The sequence below is a fragment of the Saccopteryx bilineata genome, chromosome 4 (assembly GCF_036850765.1).
Source record: "Saccopteryx bilineata isolate mSacBil1 chromosome 4, mSacBil1_pri_phased_curated, whole genome shotgun sequence".
Classification (NCBI taxonomy): Eukaryota; Metazoa; Chordata; class Mammalia; order Chiroptera; family Emballonuridae; genus Saccopteryx; species Saccopteryx bilineata.
Window position 1 is genome coordinate 286,349,483 of NC_089493.1, and position 26,583 is coordinate 286,376,065.

The 26,583-nt window shown below is 42.8% G+C and overlaps 1 protein-coding gene and 1 non-coding gene across 3 annotated transcripts in view; both read left to right on the forward strand.

Annotated features, from left to right (window-relative positions):
• Window positions 1-26,583, forward strand: part of CREBBP (CREB binding protein) — a 159,694-nt gene that overhangs the window by 40,065 nt on the left and 93,046 nt on the right. The gene's annotated exons all lie outside the window — the stretch shown is intronic.
• On the forward strand, window positions 15,241-15,316 carry TRNAV-AAC (transfer RNA valine (anticodon AAC)). Its single transcript has one exon. It is a non-coding gene; the product is annotated as a tRNA-Val (tRNA).

The window sequence follows — 26,583 nt, forward strand, 5'->3', positions numbered from 1 at the left end:
TGTGGCATTCCTGGCTCTCTCAGCCAAAAAGGTTCCCGACCCCTGCCTTAGTTGTTCATTGATTGCTTTCTCATATGTGCCTTGACTGTGGGCCTTCAGCAAACCGAGTAACCCCTTGCTCAAGCTAGCAACCTTGGGTCCAAGCTGGTGAGCTTTTTGCTCAAACCAGATGAACCCATGCTCAAGCTGGCGACCTTGAGGTCTTGAACCTGAGTCCTCCACGTCTCAGTCCGACGCTCTACCCACTGTGCCACCTTCTGGTCAGGCTGGAGTCATTTTTTTATTCTAGTTTTTTATAACATTTTTTGTAACATAAACTGAATGAAGGTTTTACATAATAGCAACATTGACTACTTTGATTTAATAAGTCTCCCTGGTGACTGCTTTGAAGAAAATTACTTGTAAACCAAACCAGTCAACCTGTTACTTTCCAACTAAATGTCAACAATTAGAATCTGGAGTTAAAGACCTACATGTATTGATTTAAAAAATATTTCATTGTTTTAATTTTATTATTGAAGGAATAATTTACATACAAATGCACAGATCTTAAATGTTACAGTTTGATGTATTTGTCACAACTCAAGCCTGTATAACCCACACCCCTATCAAGATATAGGGCATTTCATTACCCCAGAAATTTCCTTTATGTTTCTCATTTTTCCTGTCCACCCTACCCCTACCCCAATAATCATTACTGATTTCCTTTACTATTACTGATACCCATTCTCATACTGCATATAAATGGAATTATACAGTATGTAGTTTTTTTGCAAAGATACTTTTGCTTACAGCATGTTTTTGAGATTCATCCATGATGTTTTCTGAATCAGTCGTTCTTTTTATTGCTAAATAGTATTTCATTGTGTGAGTATACCATGATTTGTTTATATATGTAGTTTTCTATTCATGGACATTGTGGTGGTTTTCAGTTTGGAGCTGTTAAGAATAAAGCTTCTGTGAACATTTTTGTACAAGTCTTTGTATAGAAATATAAACTTTCATTTCTCTTGGGTAAGTAACTAGGAATAGAATTGACTGGATAAGGAGAGGTCTGTTTCTGGACTCTAGTCCAAGAATTGTCAAGCTACATAGCCCATGGGCCAGATCTGGCTTGTAAACTGTTCTTTATGGCCCACAGCCTAAGAATGGTTTTCATCATTTTAAAGGGTTGGTTAAAAATAAACAAATAAAAAAGTGAAGGATGGAAAACATAGGTTGCCTGCTAAGACTAAAATATTTACTAACTGGTCTTTTACAGAAAATAAGTCGATCACCCCTCTTCTAGTCTATTCCATTCATCTATCTGTCCATTTCTTTAGTTTTATATGGTAAGCATTAAAATCAAGTTGCTAAGATTTTTCTGAATGTTGAACCAACCTTACATCCCTGGGTTAAATTAACCTTGCTGGATTGTAATACATTACCCTTTTTATATATTACTGGGTTTGATTTATTAAAATATTGTTCATGATGTAGTCATCTGTATTTGTGACAGATTTGGGTCTATATTTTCTTTTCTTGCAATCTTTTTTTTTAATCAAGAATATACTGGCTTAATAACATTACTTGGGAATTATTCTCTCTTCCCTTCTTTTCTGAAAGGGTTTGTCTGAGGTTGGTATTATTTAGGCCTTTAATGTGTGATAAAATTCACCAGTGAAATCCCCTGGGTCTGCAATTTTCCTAATGGAAAATTTTAATTATGGTTCAATTTGTGTAGTAAGTATAGGCAATTTAAATATTTCATTTCTTATGTTAATTTTGGTAATTTGTGTTTTTCAGGGAATTAATTCATTTCTTCTAAGTTTTTGAATTTATCTGGCATAAAGATGTTCATAACACAATGGTCCCCAAATTTTTTCTAGTGCCTTTAGAATCTGTGATTGTATAGTACCCCCTCTTTCAGTTCAGTCTGATATTTATGATTTGTGTTTCTCTCTGTTGTTTTTTCCTGATCATCCTATGTAGGCTTTGTCAACTTTATTGATATTTTCTGAAAACTGTCTCTCTCTTTTTTTAATTTATTTATTTATTTATTTATTTATTACAGAGACAGTGAGTCAGAGAGATAGATAGACAGGGACAGACAGACAGGAACGGAGAGAGATGAGAAGCATCAATCATTAGTTTTTCATTGCGCGTTGCAACACCTTAGTTGTTCATTGATTGCTTTCTCATATGTACCTTGACCACGGGCCTTCAGCAGACCGAGCAACCCCTTGCTGGAGCCAGCGACCTTGGGTTCAAGCTGGTGAGCCTTTGCTCAAACGAGATGAGCCCGTGCTCAAACTGGCGACCTCGGGGTCTCGAACCTGGGTCCTCGGCATCCCAGTCCGACGCTCTATCCACTGTGCCACCGCCTGGTCAGGCAGAAAACTGTCTCTTGATTTGTAAATTTTCTCATGTTCTATATCATGGATTCTGCCTTTATTTTCTTTGTTCATTTACTTGGGGTTTTCTTGGCTTATTTCTACCGTCTTGGGGTAGATGCTTAGACCATTAATTTTAGACCAGCGGTTCTCAACCTGTGGGTCGCGACAATACATTTTTAAATAAAATATGTATTTCCGATGGCTTTAGGTGACCCCTGTGTTTTGGTCGTTTGACCCCCGCCAGGGTCGCGACCCACAGGTTGAGAACCGCTGTTTTAGACTTTCCTGATACTAACGTTTGAGCAATAGATTTCACTCTAAATATTGCTCTATACTGCATGTTTGTTTAGTTTTATTATTTGATATGTTTAGTTTTATTATTCAAAAATTTGATGTTTAGTTTTATTCAAAATGTTTTTGTATATTATGATTTCTTTGATTCACATTTTTATATAGAAATGTGTTGCTTAATTTTCAAATATTTAGGAATTTTGCAAATATTATTTTGTTACAGGTTTTGAATTCTATTATGGTCAGAAAACATACTCTGTATGATTTTTGTCCTTTGAAATTTATTGGAACTTGTTTTATGGCCAACACATGGTCTTTTTCTTTCTTTTCTTTAAGTTTTCCATTGATAGGAATGAGAGAGGAGAGAGAAAAGTATCAACTGTTGTTCCACTTAGTTGTTCCATTTAGCTATGCAATTATTGGTTGCTTCCTGTATGTGCCCTGACTGAGGATTGAACCCACGACCATGTTGCTCCAGGATGATGCTCTACCCATGGGGCCACTTAGCCAGGGCCCATGGTCCATCTTGATGAACCTTCTGCATATGCTCAAAAAGAAGTATATCCTATAGTTGTAGGGTATAGTTAGTTCATTGTGGTGTTTTTTAAAAATATTTAATTTAATTTAATTTTTTAAGTGAGAGGAGGGGAGACAGAGAGACAGACTCCCACATGTGCCCTGATGGGGATCCACCGATGACTCACATCTGGGGCCAATGCTCTGCCCATCTGAGGCCCATGCTCACAACCAAGCTGTTTTAAGCACCTAAGACGGAGGCTCCATGAAGCCATCTTCAGCACCCCCCAAAGCACTTAAATCAGTTGAGCTACTGTCTGAGGGAGAAGAGAGAGGGAGAGGAGGAGGAGGGGAGAAGAAACAGCTGGTTGCTTCTCCTATGTGCCTTGACCAGGAATTGAACCTGAGGTGTCCACACACCCAATTTACACTCTACCACTGAGCCAACTGGCCTGGGCCAGGTATCGTGTTCTGTAAGTGTCAGAGTAAGTTGGTTGGCTGTGTCCTTATCAGTTATGTTCTTACCTTTTTTGTCTCTTTTATCAGTTACAGAGAGGAGTGTTAAAATATCCAACTACAGCCTGACCTGTGGTGGCGCAGTGGATAAAGCTTCGACCTGGAACGCTGAGGTCGCTGGTTCAAAACCCTGAGCTTGCCTGGTCAAAGCACATATGGGAGTTGATGCTTTCTGCTCCTCCCTTCTCTCTATCTCTCTCTCTCTCTCTCCTCTCTAAAATGAATAAAGTTAAAAAAAATAAAATTATAAAAAAAAACCCAATAAAGTGTTATTTAAAAAAATCCAACTACAATGATAGATTTGTCCATTTTTTCCTTTAGTCGGAATGAAATTTGACTATTTCATGTTTTGAAGCCCTTTCATGAGGTAAATAATACACACTTTGAATTAAGTCTTCCTCATGATTTGAGTCTTTTTCATTTTAAGTGTTCCTTTATTTTTATCAATATTCTTTGTCTTGAAATCTACTTTGTCTCATTAACCTAGCCACTCCTATTTTCTTATTATTAATATTTGCAAATATACATATATATATTTTTTTTTACCCTCTTGTCAGTGTTTTTAAAGTAGATCTCTTGTAAAGAGCATATAGTTGGAACTTGTTTTAAATTCTGAAAGTCTTGGTCTTTTTAAAATTTTCTTTTTCAATCACCATTTATATTTAGTATTACTTTGTATTACTTTTAGGTGTACTGCATAGTGGTTAGACAGTCATGTCCTTTACAACAGTGTTTTCCACTGCTGGTCTGTGGACTGGTCCACCAGAGATTTTGTGCCAGTCCTTGGAAGGAGTGAACCGCCCTGATGTATAAAGAGTACAGACCCAGATCTTAGTTGAATTTGCTAATGCCCAGGTTGATTCTTGCCTTCAAGGTCCCCAAAATAATTCTCCTATTTTCACTGGTCCCCAAGTATAAAAAGGTTGAAAACCACTGCTTTGCAAAGGAATTTCACTGATACAGTCTAAGTCTTTTATTTACCTTGAATGTTGGATTTCGGTCTCCCATCTTGCTACTTGTTTTCTTTGTCTCTTCTGTGTTTTGTTTTTTTCCTGCCTTTCTTTTGAAGGCTAATTTTAACATCTCTGTCATCCCAGTCTTTTTACATTTGTGGCTGTTTGTTTTTTTGTTTTGTTTTTTTCTTTTTTCTTTTTTCTGAAGCTGGAAACAGGGAGAGACAGTCAGACTCCTGCATGTGCCCGACCGGGATCCACCCGGCACGCCCACCAGGGGCGACGCTCTGCCCACCAGGGGGCGATGCTCTGCCCATCCTGGGCGTCGCCATGTTGCGACCAGAGCCACTCTAGGGCCTGAGGCAGAGGCCACAGAGCCATCCCCAGCGCCTGGGCCATCTTTGCACCAATGGAGCCTTGGCTGCGGGAGGGGAAGAGAGAGACAGAGAGGAAAGCGCGGCGGAGGGGTGGAGAAGCAAATGGGCGCTTCTCCTGTGTGCCCTGGCCGGGAATTGAACCCGGGTCCTCCGCACGCTAGGCCGACGCTCTACCACTGAGCCAACCGGCCAGGGCTGTGGCTGTTTGTTTAAATACATAATTTCTGGTTCTGGGTCACATTTCTCTGCCTCTTGCGCATTCAGTGTGTTTTGGCTGTGTGGTGAATGTTGTGGATATGTTGTTGAATATGAATTTTGTTTGTCTTCTTTATAGAGTTTTGGATTTTATTCTGGCAGACATTTGACTCATGAATCAATCTGATCCTTTCAAGGCTTCTTTATAAACTTTCTTAAGATAGGTCTTGAGCCTTGCTTCTTAGACATGGTCTTTATTGGAGTCTTAGTTCAATTCCTGAGATGTTAAGGAAGGTCTTGAACCTTTGACTGGTCAGAACTTCTTTGTCTCTAGCACTGTGCCCCCTCTGAAATCTGCTCAGTGCACAGTTCCTTAGTAGTGGCTGACCACAGATTTTTTTCAAGCCTCTTCTCGAACTCTTTTTTTGGGCCTACTCTCTGTTGCCTGTGGATCTCTGCATTTTGTTATTTGTTGCCTGTGTTTCTTGGTTGGGAAATTTGCCTGATATGAACCAACAAATAGAATTTTTGGGTGGGGGAGCTCTGAAGCTGAGAACCTGAAACTCAGGTCAGCCCCACTATGGCACGCGGGAAAGCTTCAGAGATGGGCTGAAGAGCCAGGCTTCCCCTTGCATGGCAGGGAACAGCCCAGATAACAAGGACATTTCAAAACATCATTGTACCTAAGCTTTAAAGTCACCATGTAGGTGACTTTTCACTCAGTAGGTGCAAAGTTTGATGCTCAGAAATCAAATATTTTATGTAGGGTCACAGTTGGGGGAGATAACTGCCTGGTGTTTACAACTCAGGGTCTGTCTGAAGCCTCTGCTTCGTGTTCCTCTCGGGTGCTTTTCCATCTGAACAGACAGGGCAGGAACCATTCTGAAACCCAGCCATTTACCTGCCTCTCAGACTTGAGCATGGATTAGGGCAGTGCTTCCTAAACTTGAATAACTCAACTGGGAATCTTGTTAAGATGCGAATTATGGTTTGGGATTGTGGGTGGGGTGATGTGTACGCTTTTCTAACCAGTTCTCGGGGGAGCTGGTACTGTGGCTGTGCTCTCCAGGCTTGTGGAGATCTCTCGATCTTGATGGGGTGAGCTTATATTTGGGTATATAATGGTGCCCGGTGGTGATTGGATATGTCACACTTTAAAAGTTATCTCTGTTCCTGCCTTCATTGTTCAGTGTATAAAGTTGAGAAGTACCAAACCCAATATTCCTTATGTAAATGGTTCAAAGCATTATTTCAAGGATCAAGTTCCTCAAAATATTTCTGCAGCACTTGGAAAGATTTACATTTACTCTACGTAGTAATTTTGTATTCATCTGTCACCCATTTATTTTATTTTGGATTTTTATTTATTGATTTTTAGGGAGAGAGAGAAGCAGGAAACATCAACTAGTAGTAGTTGCTTCCTCTGTGTGCCTTGACTGGGCAAGCCCAGGGTTTTGAACCGGTGACCTCAGTGTTCCGGGTCGACGCTTTATCCACTGCACCACCCTGGGTCAAGCCATCTAACACCTATTTAAAACATTTAGAGTTTTTTATGTTGATTCCCATGTAATACTTTTAGCATCTTTTAGAATTTTATAATGACTATAATGTAATTTAGTATGGTCCTGTAATGTACAATAACAATTACTGTATTTTGTATCTTTTATATCTTCCTGAGTTGTAATAAAGGAAGAGCAGGCAAGAAGTGGTGATTCCCAGGTTTCCATTGTACTGGGCACTGTGCTAGGTGCTTTGCAACATGATCTCGCTTACTCGCTTATCTCATGTTCAGTAATCCTGAGAGGGAGGTGTCATACCTGTTTTACACGTGGAATAAAATTTCTGAACCACTTTCTTGCCTCCCAGGAAATTATTCAAGATGGCACCTGTTAGAACAGGGGTCGGGAACCTTTTTGGCTGAGAGAACCATGAACGTCATGTATTTTAAAATGTAGTTCTGAGCGAGCCATACAATGACTCATGTACGTTACACATTATCCAATAAAAAATTTGGTGTTGTCCCGGAGGACAGCTGTGATTGGCTCCAGCTACCCACAACCATGAACATGAGCGATAGGAAATGAATGGATTGTAATACATGAGAATGTTTTATATTTTTAACGTTATTATTTTTATTAAAGATTTGTCTGCGAGCCAGATGCAGCCATCGAAAGAACCACATGTGGCTTGCGAGCCATAGATTCCCGACCCGTGTTAGAAAGTGGCAGGCTCTTACAGCCATTTGCATCTGACTTCAAATCTGTATTTTTTTCTACTGCACCATTTTGTCTGTAATATAGCAGGATTCAAAATATGGTGGGGAAGTACGTAATACCTAATCTTCTGAGTAATGGATCAGGTTTTACCCCACCTACAGAATTTATAGAAAAGGTAACTTGGATAGTGAGTCTAATTTTCCAGGAGTGTATTTCATTATATGAAAGGATTTTCTGCATATACCTTTCTAGAAATACACCCATATATCATGTGAACCATTCCAGTGGTCTGATTGGGCTGTGGCTCTTAATTTGAAATAGTAATTCAGCCATGAAGTTTTGTAGGACCCATAAAGTAGTCTACTTTTCTGGCTAGTGAAAATATATGTTTACCTGACATGCAGGAAGCCAGCATAAATATATATATATATATATGTTTGTTTGTTTTTAGCAAGAGAGACAGGAAGGGAGAGAGATGAGAAGCATCAACTCGTAGTTGCAGCACTTTAGTTGTTCATTGATTGCTTTCTTATATGTGACTTCACTGGGGGGCTTCAGCAGAGCCAGTGACCCCTTGCTCAAACCAGTGACCATGGGGTCATTTCTATGTTCCCATGCTCAAGCCAGCGACCTCAGGGTCCTCAGCATCACAGGTCGATGCTCCATCCACTGTGCCACCACCTGATCAGGCTGTAATTCCTTTAAATGTGAGTTTTAAAAGTGATCTTGCCTCTTAAATACTATTTTTTTACAATACTATTGCTATAGCAAAGAAAGGTTTGATTTGTGACTTTCTGGGGGTGTTTATTTTCAAAACACACAGAACAAAAATACTATAATCACCATCTATGTTTTTATTAGTTAGAATTAACACTTGTTGATGTTTATCAGATTTTCTTACTATTTTTTTCCACTTTGTTTGTTTGTTTTTAGGTGAGAGGAGGGGAGATAGTGAGGCAGACTCATGTGCCTAGACCAGAATCTAGGCCCCAGAGGGGCTGATGATCAAGTACCAAGATGTTTTTAGCTGACCAACTGAGCTATCCTCAGCGCCCAGGGCCACACTCAAACCATTCGAGAGACTGGCTGCGGGAGGGGAAAAGGAAGAGAAGGGGGAAGGGGAGAGAAACAGATGGTTACTTCTCCTGTGTGCCCTGACTCGGAATTGAACCTGGGATATTCAAACGCCAGGCCGATGCTCTACCAGGTGTCCCCAAACTACGGCCCGTGGGCCGCATGTGGCCCCTGAGGCCATTTATCCGGCCCCCCACTGCACTTCTGGAAGGGGCACCTCTTTCATTGGTGTTCAGTGAGAGGAGCACTGAATGTGGCGGCCCTCCAATGGTCTGAGGGACAGTGAACTGGCCCCTTGTGTAAAAAGTTTGGGGACCTGGTCAGGGCTTTTTTTTCCATTTTAAAGTAAACTTTTTATGCCCTGGCCAGTTAGCTCAGCGGTAAAGCATCGGCCTAGGGTATGAAGTCCTGGGTTCGATTCCCAGTCAGGGCACACAGGAGAAGCACCCATCTGCTTCTCCACCCTTCCCTCTCCTTCTCTGTCTCTCTCTTCCCCTCCCGCAGCCAAGGCTCCATTGGAGCAGAGTTGGCTCGGGTGCTGAGGATGGCTCCATAGCCTCCGCCTCAGGTGCTAGAATGGCTTTGGTTGCAATGGAGCAATGTCCCAGATGGGCAGAGCATCACTCCCTCGTGGGCATTCCGGGTGGATCCCGGTCGGGTGCATGCTGGAGTCTGTCTGACTGCCTCCCTGCTTCTAACTTAGGAAAAAGAAAATAAATTTTTTTTTTTTTTTCATTTTTCTGAAGCTGGAAACGGGGAGAGACAGTCAGACAGACTCCCGCATGCGCCCGACCGGGATCCACCCGGCACGCCCACCAGGGGCAACGCTCTGCCCACCAGGGGGCGATGCTCTGCCCATCCTGGGCGTCGCCATATTGCGACCAGAGCCACTCTAGCGCCTGAGGCAGAGGCCACAGAGCCATCCCCAGCGCCCGGGCCATCTCTGCTCCAATGGAGCCTTGGCTGCGGGAGGGGAAGAGAGAGACAGAGAGGAAAGCGCGGCGGAGGGGTGGAGAAGCAAATGGGCGCTTCTCCTGTGTGCCCTGGCCGGGAATCGAACCCGGGTCCTCTGCACGCTAGGCCGACGCTCTACCGCTGAGCCAACCGGCCAGGGCAAATTTTTTATTTTTTAGAACTTGGAGTTACAGATAAATTGGAAGATATTACAGAGGATTCTCATATCTCCCACTGCTTCCACCGCTCCTCCGCCCCATCCACTCATAATTATCTCTTCTCTATATCTTACATTTGTCAAAATTAATAAACCAGTATTGATACATTATTAATTGAAATCCATATAGATTTCCTTAATTTTCTTCTAATGTCCTCTCTGTTTTGGAATCCCATCCAGGATACCACACTGTATTTCATTTGTTTGATTGTCGTGTTTCCTTAGGCCCATAATGGTGAACCTATGACACGCGTGTCAGCACTGACATGCGTAGCCATTTTCGATGACACGCAGCCACATGTGGCCGCATACCAGAGAAATATGGGGCTGCATGTCGAGAAGGACATTTCATCCTCGGCTCCTGCATGGCCAGGTGCAGTAGCCGAAGATAAAACATTTGCTGTAGTGTAGACACTCTGTGCTAGAGGTCTGTAGCCCAAAACATCAGAACTCCGGCACAGAGGTTCTAGTTCTGGGACTTCTGGTTAGGCCGTTAGGGGATCTTTGGCCTCACTTCCGGCCGGCAGAGCAGGGAGCAGCGGAATGCCGCGGGGGACGCATCTCTGGGGGCCCTGTGATCGCCATTAGCGGCAACCACATAACCACAGCAACCATCATCCAGTCTACTGTTCTGGGGTGTCGTGGATTTCTAATTGACCATCATTACTGAGATAAGTGAGGGGGAGGCTGGCAGAGGCGATGCCTGTGCTATGGGCACCATTTCCCGCCATTAGAAATAGCGGCAGCCATCTTAATTTACATAAGAGGCAACTTGCAGAATTTCAAGACAGCATCTGGGCTCAGGTGTTTGTCAACTTGAGGTCAAAACTTGATAATCTGGAAAGGTGCCGCTTGGAGAATCAAGAGAAGTGCTACTACGAACAGGAAATTTGGAGTGCCTGGAACCGATTACCAGACACTTTTAGCACCCTGAAAAATATAGCAATGGCTTTACTCACAATTTTTCCCTCTACGTACTTTTGTGAGACCTTATTCTCAGCGTTAAATAATATCAAAACCAACAAAAGAATCAGATTGACAGATGAAGTTAGTAGGACTTGCTTGGGCTTGAAGTGTACAAAATACCAACCTTCAATTAAAGATTTAGCCAATGAAATTCAGCAACAAAAAAGTCACTAATAGGCAGGTTAGTTAAAGAATTCCCTCCCCTCACTTATCTTAGTTCATGGCACCCCACACAAGTTAAATAATATCAAGACCAACAAAAGAAACCGACTGACAGATGAACAAAGAAGTCACTAAGCAGATACGTTAAATAATTAGTTTTTGGTTTATTAAATACAGTTATATATTACAATTATACATATTTGTTAAACTATAAATATCACGAAGTTATGGTTTTTTTTCTCGAAGTGACACACCACCCGAGTTATGCTCAGTTTTTTGGCGGATTTTGACACACCAAGCTCAAAAGATTGCCCATCACTGCCTTAGGCTCATCTTGGCCATGACATTTTCTCAGGCTTTCCTTGTTTTTAATGACCTTGACAGTTTTGAGTACTGATCAGGTATGATTAGGATGCTGCTCTTCTGTTGGGATCTAGCTGATATTTTTCTCATGATAAGACTAGGGCTTATGGAATTTTGGCAGGAAGATTATAAAGTGACATTTTTATCACATCATGGGTGCATGCTATCAGCATGACTTATCACTCTTGATGTTGCCTTTGATCACCTGGCTGAGATAGTGTCTGTCAGGTGTCTCCACCATAACATTCTTCCTTCTTCCATCCTGACTTCTCTGGAGGACACTGAGAGAATGGGGATTGTGCTTTATCTCCTAAGTGGATTGGCTATATAATTTATTTAGAATGCTTCTGTATGGGAGATTTATCTCTCTTCTTCATACTTTTTAAAAGTAAACCAAGTTTAGCAAATTAAAATCTTAAGTGTCTTATACGTCAGTAGTCCCCAACCCCCGGGCTGCGGACTGGTCCTGGTCTGTGGGCCATTTGGTACCAGTCCGCAGAGAAAGAATAAATAACTTACATTATTTCCGTTTTATTTATATTTAAGTCTGAACAATGTTTTATTTTTAAAAAATGACCAGATTCCTTCTGTTACATCGTCTAAGACTCACTCATGATGCTTGTCTCGGTCACGTGATACATTTATCCGTCCCACCCTAAAGGCTGGTCTGTGAAAATATTTTCTGACATTAAACCGGTCCATGGCCCAAAAAAGGTTGGGGACCACTGTTATACGTGGCATGTTCGTCTTGCTTTTTAAAAAAATGTGGCATTATTAAATACATATAGACAATTTATTTGTGATTTCTATTCATAAGACTTTTTAAATTCTTGTATTTTTCTATTACAATTTTTTTCTACCATTTGTATATATTCTTTTTTTTCTGACAGAGACAGGGAGACAGAGAGAGGGACAGACTGACAGGAAGGGAGAGAGACGAGAAGCACCAATTCTTTGTTGTGGCACCTTAGTTGTTCATTGATTGCTTTCTCATATGTGCCTCGACTGGGGGGGCTACAGCGGACCAAATATGATTCCTTGCTCAAACCAGAAGAGACTGCGCTCAAGCTGGCAACCTTGGGGTTTCAAACCTGGGTCCTCTGCGTCCCAGTCGGAGGCTCTATCCACTGCCTGGTCAAGGCTCATTTGTACATACTCTTAAAGGTACACATGAACTCTGAAAATTTTGTGTCTTACAGGAGGTTCAAATACTGGGTGTGGCTGAATCTCAGAAACGAGATCTTTGTCTTAGTAATTATTTTTTTTCATTGAGTGAGAGGCGGGAGGCACAGGCAGACTCCCGCATGTACCCTGACCGGGATCTACCCAGCAGGCCTCTACAAGGTGATGCTCTGCCCATTTGGGCTGCTGACAATGAGCTGTGCCTGCTTGGAGCTGTTCTCAGTGCCCGGGGCCAACTTTGCTCAAACCATCAAGCCATGGCTGCAGGAGGAGAGAGAGAGAAAGTTGAGGGGAGGGGAACAGATGATCTCCTGTGTGCCGTGACCAGGAATCAAACCTGGGACTTGTACACACCCAGCCAATGCTCCACTGCTGAGCCAACCACCCAGGGCTTGTCATAGTAATTTTTAAAATAAGGATATACTGTCTCACAAATGGAGGTTTTTCCAGGTGTCTTTGGTCATCTTTGATTTGCTTGGTAAGATACATTCTGCAGAAATTCCTTTTTTTATTGTTGTTGTCTGATGAAATGAGCATCTTCCCTGAATTTTCTAATGAGGAAATGTCCAGACTACTCTAGATAGTACCTTATCAGAGGTATGAATTGAACGTTGTCAACATCTTCTATTCAGGTGGTGCAGTGGATTGTGTAATTCAAGGCAATAGTTCTGAATATATTCATCTTTACATATTATATATTTTAGGATAAGAATGTGGCACTTTGGTTTGTGGCTTTTAAAAAATAGTGCATGCTCTGAAGTAACATTATTATAGTGGTTACTTTGTTGTTTACCAAGTGGAAACTTCATGCCCTCAATGAGCTATATTACTCATGTTTATCTGTCAAGAGTATGAAGAATGAACTGGAAAACAAGCCATCTTAAATCCTTTCCGGAACAAGGTAAGGGATAGATAATACTGGGAAATGCCAGCTTCAAATATTATCTTAGAATTGACTTTGTAAATTGTTACAATAAAGTTGCATGCCTGTCTTTTTTCAGTATTAGAGAAAATCTGTTCACTTTAGAGAATACTGTCTGATGGTGGAGGTTTCCTGTGCTCTTATTTTTGGAAAGAGATCTCAAAGCCACCTCAAGATTGCAAAGCTTTGTGGTTTTCAAAGTGTTTTCCTAAGTGCTATTCCATTTCAGTCAGAAACAGGAAGTCCAAGCAGCCCTGTGCACATGCTTTCAGGAGTCCATGGTCTAGTGGTGAGCAGCAGTACTGATAGGGCAGTGGGAGGTGGTGGGGAGCACTGTGGCATAGAGATAAGGAACAGATGAAGGGGAGGATACAGAGCATGTGTTCTCCCTTGAAAACCATACACATTTACTTGGAGATTTACTGTAGAATAGGAGGTGCTGACCTGCTAGGCAGTTGTACTTGCGTAGTTGTCTGGGTGTGGCTGCGTCTACGTATGCTGCTGCTGCTTGTGGGTTCATTGAAGGAGAGGTGTGCAGAGGTGGTAGCAGTCAGAAGACTGCAGGCTGTGACTCTCAGATCATGTCTGTCAGGATCTGATTGGAGCCATCTTAGCAGCTTTTCTTCCTGTTGATGTTGTGAATGATACTCTTCTGAGATAATACTTAGCTTTTATGAGTGATCAGCAGTATTAATGACCAGTTTACTCCTGCTCGTCATAGTCTCGTTGTTCATTTTAATTAATCCTGTAGAGCTGTCAACTCCCAGCCAAATGTCAGGCCATCAAGTCCTATTTATATTTGAGTAGAGATAGTCTTTAAAACTGCAAGATTAACTTTTCTAGGCATAGTGGATACCCAGGCCCTTTCCTGAGGTGTCTTTCCATGTTCTCATTCATGAAAAGGATGCGGAACAGCAACCACCATAGTGAATAGTACTGTTATTGTTTAGCCTGCCTCTCAGAGCCTAGCTGAAGTTTGACCTCTTGAGTCATCTGTCCTCTGGGCCAAGACCCCTGTTTCCATTTTCAGACTACGTTTAGCAGTCTGTATCAGTGCCACCTGCTGACAGAGCACATTTGGTTTCCTTGTAGCGTGAGTCTCTTACCTTGCACTTGGGAGGACGTGGTCCCTGTGTGCTATGAACCTCCACACCCCATACTGTCTCTCTCCTGGAAGATGCCTAGTAAACATCACCCTTGTAGTTAATAAGCATGCATATTTTCATAGCCTTTCAACTTCCACTGTCTCAAAGACGAGAGAAAGCTAGGAGGCAGGTAGGCTTTAGTGAGAATTGGGCAAATTGAGAATTGTTGGATTGTCTCCTTGCTAGGAAAGGTCTGTCCTATGCATATATTTTCCAATTATAAATACACCTCGTTATTTGGGAGCTAAACACATTTTGGTAAATCCCTCTTGGTCTTGCCTTTTGCTCTCCAAAGCTTAGATACTGGACAGGCTTGGATAAAATGGTATCCCTTGCTGCCTGAACTCGGAGCCAGAGTACAGAGAGTCTTTATTGTACCAAGAGTCAGTCATGCAATTTCTAAGTTGATAAACATAAGCTGTTAGAGAAACATATACCTTTTACATCCTGATTGGCGGTTGACTGTGTTTGTTTCTCTTTTCCCTCCTTCCAAGCCTTCTTTGTAAATAGTGTTGGCAGATAGGTCTGAGTGGCTAAGCCTCATTCAGGCTTTTTTTTCTTGTCACATCTATAATACATTAGCACAAAATGTGACAACTTATAGCCATGTTAAAACCAGGGTAAATTTGATTTAAATTACCATCCAGGAGTAGTCTCAGTCAGTCATAATCATTTTGATCTACCCAGTTTTATTCACTGGCAGCTTACATTAGTATTTTAAATACAGCTCTTCAGCCAGAACAGTGGATCATTTTGTCATTATAGGCAGTGGGAATGTTTGACTAGAGAATGACTTTAAAAAACAACTTTTCCTGGGCCCTGGCCAGTTGGCTCAGCGGTAGAGCGTCGGCCTAACGTGCGGAGGACCCGGGTTCGATTCCCTGCCAGGGCACACAGGAGAAGCGCCCACTTGCTTCTCCACCCCTCCGCCGCGCCTTCCTCTCTGTCTCTCTCTTCCCCTCCCGCAGCCAAGGCTCCATTGGAGCAAAGATGACCCGGGCGCTGGGGATGGCTCTGTGGCCTCTGCCTCAGGCGCTAGAGTGGCTCTGGTCGCAACATGGCGACGCCCAGGATGGGCAGAGCATCGCCCCCTGGTGGGCAGAGCATCGCCCCTGGTGGGCGTGCCGGGTGGATCCCGGTCGGGCGCATGCGGGAGTCTGACTGTCTCTCCCTGTTTCTAGCTTCAGAAAAATGCAAAAAATAAAAATAAAAAAACAACTTTTCCTCCTTGTGATAAAGTAATGCATTGTGTAGAGAATTTGAATAATATAGAAAATATTAAAAATCACCTCTAGAGTTAATCACTGTTAAATATTTTGGTGTTTGCTCTTCCTTGCTCTGTGTGTTTTACTTTTAATATCACTACCACTGCCTTACATCACTGTCATGCTTTGCTGTTACAGGTGCTTTCAACTTTATCTTTTGGAACCAGCTGCAGATTGTATAGTGTTAAGGTAGCTCTGGGCATCCTCAAAGTCTTGTCCATCCCTGCTCCATCTTCCTACCAATGGGCATGACCAATAGTACACCAAGTATATTTGTTAGGACTTGACCCAACTCAGTTTTTGTTTTTAAGTAGAGCCACATGTGTTCAAAACACTGATATGTCTTTGAGCATGTTATATGATTTGAGATTTATAGCATTTAATAAACTGGGTAGAATCTTACTTTATTCCCTTGGGTCCTTTTCTTGAAGCCCAGGAGGTTGGTTAGGAGGAGGCCACAGGGAGCCCTGAGTTTTGTATCCTTATACCCACCTTCTCGGCCTCATCTCTGTGTGTTGGTCCTCCTGCCCTGGCAGTGAAGTTGACAGCCTATCTGTTTCAAGAACTGGTTCAGTTATCCTGCTCCCCTGTAGAGGAGAAACAAAACTCTCTGAAACGTCAGCTTTATTTCTCTAAATTTTACTAGAAATAATCATAGACTCTATTCCCTAAAGCCTTTTTTGCATATTCAGTCCCATCTTTACCTCTCCTTCCCCTGAATGGATTACCTGTATGGATATTGCCTGTTTCATCACTTTTTAAAATGTTTTTATTTTATTGATTTTAGAGAGAGGAGAAGAGAGAGACAGGGATAAAAACATTGATCTGTTTAGGGATGTGCCCTGACCGAGGATTGAATCGGCAACCTCTGCACTTTGGAATGATGCTCTAACCAACTGAGCTATCCAGCCAGGGCTGTTTCATCACTTTTCTAGTGAATGGTAAATCCCTGAAGGAGGAACAAGAGAGCTCTCTCTGCAGTGAGTTTGGAGTAAAAGCTTATTAATTCATTGAGTGACTTATTTTTAAAACTCACATCTCTATTCCATTGTGCTGTCTCTGAGATGCAGTGTAAATTAAAATTTGTCTTTATAAAGCTTTTTCTTGTTTTTTTTCTTTCCCTCTTTATTTATTTATTTTTTGAGTGATAGAAAGACAGTTGCATCACTTGAGTTGTTCATTGATTGCCTTTCATACGTTCCTTGACCAAGGGGCTCAGGCTGAGCCAGTGACCCCTTGCTCAGGCCAGCGACCTTTGGTCTCAAGCCAACAACCTCAGGGTTTCTAATAATTAGTTGCTAAATAATTAGAGCTGGTGCATCTAATTATTGTGACTGCCGAAAGTATCCTCAATGTCCCAGGTTGATGCTCCAGACACTGTGCCACCACTGGTCAGGCTCCCTGTTCTATTCTTTTATCATCTTTCCTCTTGGCTCCATGGCTACTGTGGGCTGCCTTGGCTTTGCATCACTTGGAAGGAGTACTGAATCCTAAACAGCCTGCTTTTCTATCTAAAAATATATTACGACTTGGAAAAATTAGAAGTAGTAGCTTTTATCACCATCACCTTGGATTATTTTCCTTGGTTTAATGTTATCAGTAACATACGCTGTACCATTTCCCATGCCAGAGGCTGGCTCTTTTGGTTTGAGCTGAGTCTGAGTCCTTACTTGTTACTCACTGCAAAAAGCAGGACCTTCCAGGAGTATAGACCTTATGTGATTCAAGCGTTGTTTAAAATAAAAAAACTTTATCGAATTTTAGGATTAGAAGGAACTTTAAAGATTATCTATCACCAGTTCGAAACCCTGGGCTTGCCTGGTCAAGGCACATATGGGAGTTGATGCTTCCAGATCCTCCCCCTTCTCTCTCTCTTCTCTCTCCCTCTCTCCCTCTCTGTCTCTCCCTCTCTCTTCTCTCTAAAAATGAATAAATAAAAATAATTAATTAATTAATTAATTAATTAAAAAACCATTTAAAGATTATCTAGTACAATGGTTTTCAACCTTTTACACTTGGGGACTGGTGAAAATAGAATTATTCCGAGGGCTGCTAAAGCAGTAATCACCCTGATCATAAGTGAATTCTACTAAGGTCATTGGGTCTTTAATCTTCCTACAACATCAGCGTAGTTAACTTTTTCACAGACCGGCATGAAATTTCTGGTGGACCGGTCCACGGACTAGTGGTTGAAAAACACTGACCTAGCCTGACCTGTGGTGGCACAGTGGATAAAGCGTCCACCTGGAATGCTGAGGTGTTATGGTTGGAAACCCCGGGCTTGCCTGTTCAGGGCACATATGAGAAGCAGCTACTACGAGTTGATGCTTCCCATTCCTTCAACCAGTAAATAAAATCTTTAAAAAAAAACACTGACCTAAATGCTTCATGTTTTACAGCTGAGAACTAAAACTTAGAAGGGGCAAGAGATTTTGACCCAGCCACACATCTAATTAATGGCAGAAATCAGTATTACAAACATTTTCCCTACTGACCTTGGCCTTGTGCTTTTGCGTGTGGACTAATACAGACTGCACCCGAAGAGCTGGTGCATCTAATTATTGTGACTACAGAAAGTATACCAACAGTATTAGAGTATAAGTTTTGTTCCTGGAAGTTTCTAGAGTATTTGGGTAAATACAAATGAGGCCCAAGGCAGTAATCCCAGGTCTTGTCACCTTCCCTTTAGGAGTTCCCACCCTGTTTTCTGTCACATTCTAATCACATATCATCCAAGTGAAATACCTTGAGAGTTGCTAATTACTTTTACCAGTCTCCCAGTTGTGATTTATTGGTCTAAGGGAAATATTCAGACTTTGAGGCTGTGTATTTCCCTAAACTCTTTCCAAGTGGGCATCATTGTAAGAGTTGAGTCCAGTGAGAGGTGGGCTGCTCATGTGTTCAGGGTCTTCAGCCCAGTTCCCTTATTCCAGGTGACTCTGGATGGCCAGGCAAAGTCTTTGGCATTGCAATCTGTTGCATATTTCTACTTACTCTTTATTTGCCAAGTTGAGGTACTGGAAAGATTCCAAGAGCAAGCGGGTGATAGCAGACAACTGAATACAGCCATGTGTCTTTCCATGAAAACTGCTTTTCTTGGCTTTCTCCCAACAATGGTAGGTTGCCAAGAGAAAATGCTTTTGGCTTTATGAATGATATGACCATACTCTGGGTTAGTGCTGGTTCTTTATGTCATTGAAAAAAAGAAATACTCTTGGCTCTTTAATTATTGGCAGATTTTGCTCTTGGTGTACTAAATTGTGTTGTTTTTACACACCTTATATGAATTTGTGGTTTTGCATGTACACCAATGTGAAGAAAGATGCTAAAAACTTCAGGTTAATAAACTTGTCTAGTTAGGTTGAAGCCACATCTCAAATGAAGCATTTAAATTTCAACCCAGGAAGGTTAAGCTAGGATATTTTGTTGTTGTTGTTTTTGGTTTTTTTTGTTGTTGTTTGTTTGTTTTTTTACAGAGGCAGAGATAGACAGGGGCAGACAGACAGGAACGGAGAGAGATGAGAAGCATCAATCATCAGTTTCTCGTTGCGCGTTGCGACTTCTTAGTTGTTCATTGATTGCTTTCTCACATGTGCCTTGACCGTGGGCCCTCAGCAGACTGAGTAACCCCCTGCTGGAGTCAGCGACCTTGGGTCCAAGCTGGTGAGCTCTTTGCTTAAGCCAGATGAGCCTGTGCTCAAGCTGGCGACCTTGGGGTCTCGAACCAGGGTCCTTCCACATCCCAGTCCGACACTCTATCCACTGTGCCACCACCTGGTCAGGCTAAGCTAGGATATTTTGATATATATATAGTTATTGTGTATGGTATATTTTAAGTTTGAAATGAGCATTGTATTTTTAAAGCTGGAAAACAATCTAGAGTTAATACTTGGAAATATTTGTATCTAGTTAGACAACTTATAATTGTCTATGAAAAGTATTTTTACAACAAGTAAGTGCACAAGATTGTTTTTATTACAAATTCATTTCATGTTCCTCTGAATAGGTCTCATAATCCAGTGCCAGCAATTCCAGATGGCCTCTCTGATTTTACCTGAACCACACCCTACCATAACATGACCTTTAGAAAATATTCATTTATTTTATTATTACCCTAAGCATACTTTCTTTTTTTAAAGATTGTATTTATTGATTTTAGAGAGAGGATATAGAGAGAGTCAGGAGGAGGAGTGGGAAGCATGAATGCATAGTTGTTTCCTATATGTGCCTTGACTGGACAAGCCCAGGGTTTCAAACTCTGTGACCTCAGCATTCCAGGTCGATGCTTTATCCACTGCGCCTCCACAGGTCAGCCTACCCTAAGCATATCTTTGAAAGAACTTATATCTAGAGTAAAGTGGTGGTTCTTCCCAAAGCCAATAATAACATTCTAGCCAACCATTATTGCACTTTTGTATATGTCATTTATTCTTCTTGGTGCTTTACATAGGTGTTGTTTAATCTTCACACAACCCTCAGAGGAGGTGCTATTATCTCCACTTTACAGATGATAAAACCAAGGCATAGAGAGGTTTAAGTAAATTGCTCAAAGTTACACATATGGCTAGTGGCAGAGCCACTCTCAGACCAGGTGAGTATCCCTAGGGTCCACACACTTAACCACAGCACTTACTGCCTCTCTGAATGAGATCTTACTGTGTCCAGGTTCCTATAAAACACTTTGTTTTTTCAATAACAGGCATTAATGCTTGATCTTTGTGGACTGGGCCTATCTGTCCAGCAGTTTCAAGGGCCACACGTGTGCAGGGAATCACAGTTCTGTTTCACACGGTGATGATGACAAGCTTCATGGTAGGGGTCAAGGACACTGGACTTTGGACAGGAGGTCCTCAAGGCAAGTTCGCCAACTGATTTGCTATGTTCCTAAGCTTTTTGGACACCCTTTCCTCATCCACAGTGATACGTTTTAACCGGATACTCTTAGGGCCTTCCAGCTGAAAATTGCCCTTTCCAGTTGTCCCTCTAAGTTTATTACTGAGGATTGTATTTTTGCTTTCTGTATGTTTTCTGGCCAGCATTAATAGCCCCACCCCAAACACACACACACCCACTTCCTCTGATTGCTCTTCTTTCTGTGTGGTGTGGTTTTAAGTGTATATCAAGGTGTGAAGGAAAGTGAAGGATACAGCTTTTTAAAAAAATTGTGTTTAGTGGTCTCATAGAAACCACATCAGACTCAATATTTGTCTCTTAAAGCATTTCTAAAGGCCTGGCTAACTCTAACTAAAACTATGAAGTGAAGCGTGTTTCTGGCTGTCATTCTCTGGCCTTATACATCCTCTCTTTATCTCCTTTGATCACACAGTGTGTCCCCATCAGGCTTTTAGCTCATGAATGGTTATGATCTGATCCTTCCAGTGAATGTGTGTTTCAAGAGATGTTTGGAGATAATATTGGGGAGAGTTTGTTTGTGAGGATAGTTGTTTACGTGAGTGGTCGATGTCTTTGGATGGGAGACTGTCTACTGGAAAAGGTCTGCATGTGGCAGGTGTGTGTGTGATCTGGGGAGAGCTTGCCCTTCCCGGAGAGTTGTGAAAGGTGGGCAGGGGGAGTCCTTCACCAGGGGCAGGCATTCTTAATCTTTAGGGCATCTTAGGACCCCTTTTGAAAATGTAATAATGGACATTTTTTTTTCTCAGAAATGCACATCACACATAGTTTGGACAGGCATAACCACCTAACCAGCCCTTGTGCACATATACCATGGACTTCCCAGACAGTCTGTGGCCCACACCTCATCCCAGGGATGTTTGCACTGCTGATTATGGTAGAGGAGTTACAACCTATGATGGCCCTAATTGCGAAGAGAGCATTTCTCTGTCCCCTTTTCCGACAAAGGAGGAAGAAAATGGATATTTGGCTTGCTACTGTTGAAGAAACCTATTCTGGGGAGAAACTTCCATTTTGATGATCCATTCTATACCCTTTCAATTTGGTCTACACATTCCAGTATCAGTGTTATTTCTCCTTACGCCCTAGTTAGTTCTTTGGTTTTCAGTTTACTACCTTTTAAAATAACATTTTACTATATATTTTATTACAATCACACAGGTAAACTGTAAATGATTCGAACAACTTTTTTTTTTTTTGAGAGAGAGAGAGATGAGAAGCATCAACTCATAGTTAGTTGTGTGATTGCTTCTCATCTGTGCCCTGACTGGGGGGAGCTCCAGCTGAACTAGTAACCCCTTGCTCAAGCCAGTAATCTTGGGCTTAAGCCAGTGACCACGAGATCATGTCAATGATCCTGTGCTCAAGCTGGGCTAGCCTGCACTCAAGCCGCCAACCTTGGGGTTTTGAACCTGGGACCTGATCATCCAAGGTCAATGCTCTGTCCACTGCGCCTCCACTGGTCAGACTCAAGCAACATTTTATTCATGTTTTTGACAACCTAATTTTTTCTTAGATTTTTTTTTTTTAATTATTAAGCTGACTACCTTTTTCTTTTAAGTGAGAGAGAGAGACAGACAGGAAATGAGAGATGAGAAGCATCAACTCATAGTTGTAGCACTTTAGTTGTTCATTGATTGCTTTCTCTTACGTGCCTTGACTAGGGGCTCCAGTTGAGCCAGTAACCTCTTGATCAAGCCAGCAACCTTTGGGCTCAAGCCAGTGACCATGGGGTCGTGTCAGTGATCCCATGCTCAGCCAGTGACCCTGTGCTCAAGCTGGCAACCTTGAGATTTCAGACCTGGGTCCTTAGCATTCCAGGCCCACGCTCTATCTACAGTGCCACCACCTGGTCAGGCTCAAACTGACTATCTGATTTGATGAAATGAATTAGGTGACTAGTAGAGGTATTCTCTGGGTTAATGGAGAGAATCTTTCTGTTCATGGGGGAGTCCAGAGCTTTTTTTCTTGTTAATACAACAAAAGCTGTCATATCATGACACAAGCAGAAAATGAAAATATTTTTCCACACACTGAGGTCAGCAGAGGGGGCTATTTGCAGGCAGAGGTGACCACTGAGACTGATGGATTAGTATTTTAGGACACTAGTTGGGAAGCTCTGAGTTGGGGTTTGGCTGGGACCTTGTACCAAAGCCAAGGGTTTGCCAGCCCAGTGGATGTGACACAGAAGGCCTGTTTTATGGCCAGGCAGGGCTCCCATATATGCTGTGATGGGACACAAAGCTATCATCATCCTGTAAAACCAATTCCAAGGACATACTATGTTCTGCCTTTTAACATGGGCAGTCCACTTGCATTCCTATTTCATGCCTGTTGACTCCAACTGCTAGCTGAAATCCTTATGGCAGACGAGAAGATAGAAAAGAGACTATTACTCCTGCCGCTCCTAGTTCCCCCCTTCCAACTGGTGGTGACCCTCATTTGTGCATGGCTTAGGTGACTGGCCAGTCGTTCTTTTTTTCTTCTTTTCCAAGTTGAGAGGAGGGAAGATAGAGATACAGACTCCCGCATGTACCCTGACCAGGATCCACTTGGCAATCCCTGTCTGGGGCCAATGCTCTGCCCATCTGGGGCCATGCTCACAACCAAGCTATTTTTAGTGCCTGAGGTGGAGGCTCCATGGAGCCATCCTCCGCACCTGGGGTTAATGCACTCAAATCAATTGAGCCATGGCTGTGGGAGGGGAAGAAAGAAAGAGAAAGGGAGAGAATGCCTGACCTGTGGTGGCGCAGTGGATAAAGCGTTGACCTGGAAATGCTGAGTTCGCTGGTTTAAAACCTGGGGCTTGCCTGGTCAAGGCACATATGGGAGTTGATGCTTCCAGCTCCTCCCCACCTTCTCTCTCTATCTCTCTCTTCTCTCTCTCTCCCTCTCTGTCTCTCTCTCTCCCTTTCTCTCTCCTCTCTAAAATGAATAAATAAAGTTAAAAAAAAAAAGAGAGAAAGGGAGGGAAGGGGAAGGGGAGGGCTGGAGAAGCAGATGGTTGCTTCTCCTGTGTGCCCTGACTGGGAATTGAACCCAGGACATCAACACGCCGTGCTGGCACTCTACCACTGAGCCAACCGGCCAGGGCAGGCATTCTTTAATTTAGATTTCATTATACGAGAGCTTGCCTTTTTAGTACTTACTATATGTTTAACTTTTCCTGCTTTCTATGATTGAACTTGAATTAATGCTTAGAGGGGCTCTAGAAAAAAATAGGTTAAAAGGAAATTTTAACGTGCTGAATGAGGCAGAATGTAAATATTTCATAGGCTTTAATTTGTTCATATTTTATATAAATTTTATCATCAATTTAACAGTTGCTCATTTCTGCTCTTCTGCTTTTTTGAATTTTATTGAAAAGATTACATAGTTCTCAATAGGCTTAATCCAAATCCTGATAAACTTCAGTTGAAAATAAAGCCAAGTTTATTCACTAAATTGTTACTAAATAACTGTCAGGAAATAAAAAATATGTAGATTTTTACATCTTGATTTGACTATATTTTGTTACGAGTATTGATGCTAAAAATATGAAGGCTAGCCTGCAGTTGGGAGTGTTCAGTCTGATCAAAGGACAAAAGATGTAGAACAGCAATTCAGAAATCTAGAAGTTTCTAGAAGCTAATGGCTTTCACCCAGACTACAGGCTAGGATGAGAGAACAACCTTTCGGTTCTGCTAGGCTCTGCCAGGAGACAGTTTGGAGCCGGGGTGGAGGGGCTACTGAAGAGCTGGGCAGCAGTGGCCTTTTGGAGGACTGTCCTCTGGTCTCCTCCCTGTTAGCTCTAACTGGTTATGGAGAGGCTGGGATTGGCCCTGCATTGAGAGATCTGAGCCCTGCCTCTAGAGTCTGACCTCCTGCAGGTAGCCTAGACTTGATTTGGTTAATCTCTGGAATATGTTTGTTGTTCTACACTGAGGAGGGGAAATTTTCCATATTTTTTAAATGAATAGTCCTCTGTGAGCTGGGTGCTCTTGACTTGCCATCTGTGATCTTTGACTTTGATTTCACCTTGGTTCTTGCCTAATGAAGATTGAGACCATGTTGAGATGGTTCTCTTCATTGTATAGCCAAAAAGAAAAGGGGGAAAATATTCTTGTTGAAATCTATCAGAGTATTCCCAAACACCCTGAAACACTGGTTCAGGTAGATAGTGCTTTGCCCGGGAAGCTCACCAGACAGGTAGTACCCAAGGGACCATACAGACCACACGTCCACCCCATCTTCACCCTCGAAAGTTGATAGTATGAATGTTGGCAAAAATATATCCAGTGTTTCCGAAAGGAGTTGGATGAACTTTGAGACCCACAGGACCCCTTTGGGAGCTCTCTGTGTCTGGGTATTTCCCTCTGTGCACGGAAGGAGTGCCAACCTGGGATGGTGGATGTGACTGGAAAGACAAGTTATCTCTCCTCCACCCTCAGCTGCTGTCCACTTTGGTTTATTGATGCTAAAGACTTCCAAAGTGACCTGGGTTTTCTTGGTCAAATTGGTCATTGAGAGGAGTGAGCTCCATGACAAGTAAGAAAATTACTTTGCACAGAACGAGGCTTGGCTCATAGCAGGAGTTTGGTGAATACGGGTATTCCCTGCTTTTTGTTCCCATTATATGCCGCTTTGCTTTTATGAAAGACCTGCATGTGTACCTGTTTTCACTAACTGAAAGAAATTCGAAGAAGGTGAAAGTATCGTTCAGCTGTTGTGCAGCAAGCCAATGTGCACCCCGAGCAGCAGGGTGGCCCAGCGGAGCTCCTTCCCCACAAACCACACTCAGCATCAGGCCACTGTAGCTTTGAACTGTCTGTGAGCTTCTGGGCTTTCTCTCTGTTTATGTTGTTCATCTGTTAACAAGATGTGTCCTAAGGTATCAAAAGCCTAAAAGAGTTCATGCGGGTGGTGATTTTTTTTTTTTTTTTTTTGTATTTTTCTGAAGCTGGAAACAGGGAGAGACAGTCAGACAGACTCCCGCATGCGCCCGACCGGGATCCACCCGGCACGCCCACCAGGGGGCGACGCTCTGCCCACCAGGGGGCGATGCTCTGCCCCTCCGGGGCGTCGCTCTGTCGCGACCAGAGCCACTCTAGCGCCTGGGGCAGAGGCCAAGGAGCCATCCCCAGCGCCCGGGCCATCTTTGCTCCAATGGAGCCTCGGCTGCAGGAGAGGAAGAGAGAGACAGAGAGGAAGGAGAGGGGGAGGGGTGGAGAAGCAGATGGGCGCTTCTCCTGTGTGCCCTGGCCGGGAATCAAACCTGGGACTTCTGCACGCCAGGCCGACACTCTACCACTGAGCCAACCGGCCAGGGCAGGGGTGGTAAATTTAACATAAAACTGGACATAATTAAATATTTTGATTGTGTGAAGTAAACACGTGTGTACCTTGAACTTGCCTATGCCCACCATTTGTACTATTGAAATGCATGCAGAGAGCAAGAATCTTGAAAGTTGCCTAAATTACTACTGGTTCTGCTAGTAACAAAGTGGTCTCTTTTTTCTTTTTCTTTTTTTTTTTTTGTATTTTTCTGAAGCTGGAAAAGGGGAGGCAGTCAGACTCCCGCATGCGCCCGATCGGATCCACCCGGCACGCCCACCAGGGGGTGATGCTCTGCCCATCTGGGGCATCGCTCTGTCATGACCAGAGCTACTCTAGCACCTGGGGCAGAGGCCAAGGAGCCATCCCCAGAGCCTGGGCCATCTTTTGCTCCAATGGAGCCTCGGCTGTGGGAGGGGAAGAGAGAGACAGAGAGGAAGGAGAGGTGGAGGGGTGGAGAAGCAGATGGGCGCCTCTCCTGTATGCCCTGGCCAGGAATCGAAACCAGGACTTCCGCACGCCAGGCCGACGCTCTTACCACTGAGCCAACCGGCCAGGGCCGGTCTCTTTTTTCAACATCCAATATTGGATAAAATGGAAAGCCTGTTGCTTGAGTGGATTGACGGGCATGCAAAGTAGGGTGTGTGTTTATCATATTCTGCTTTTATTA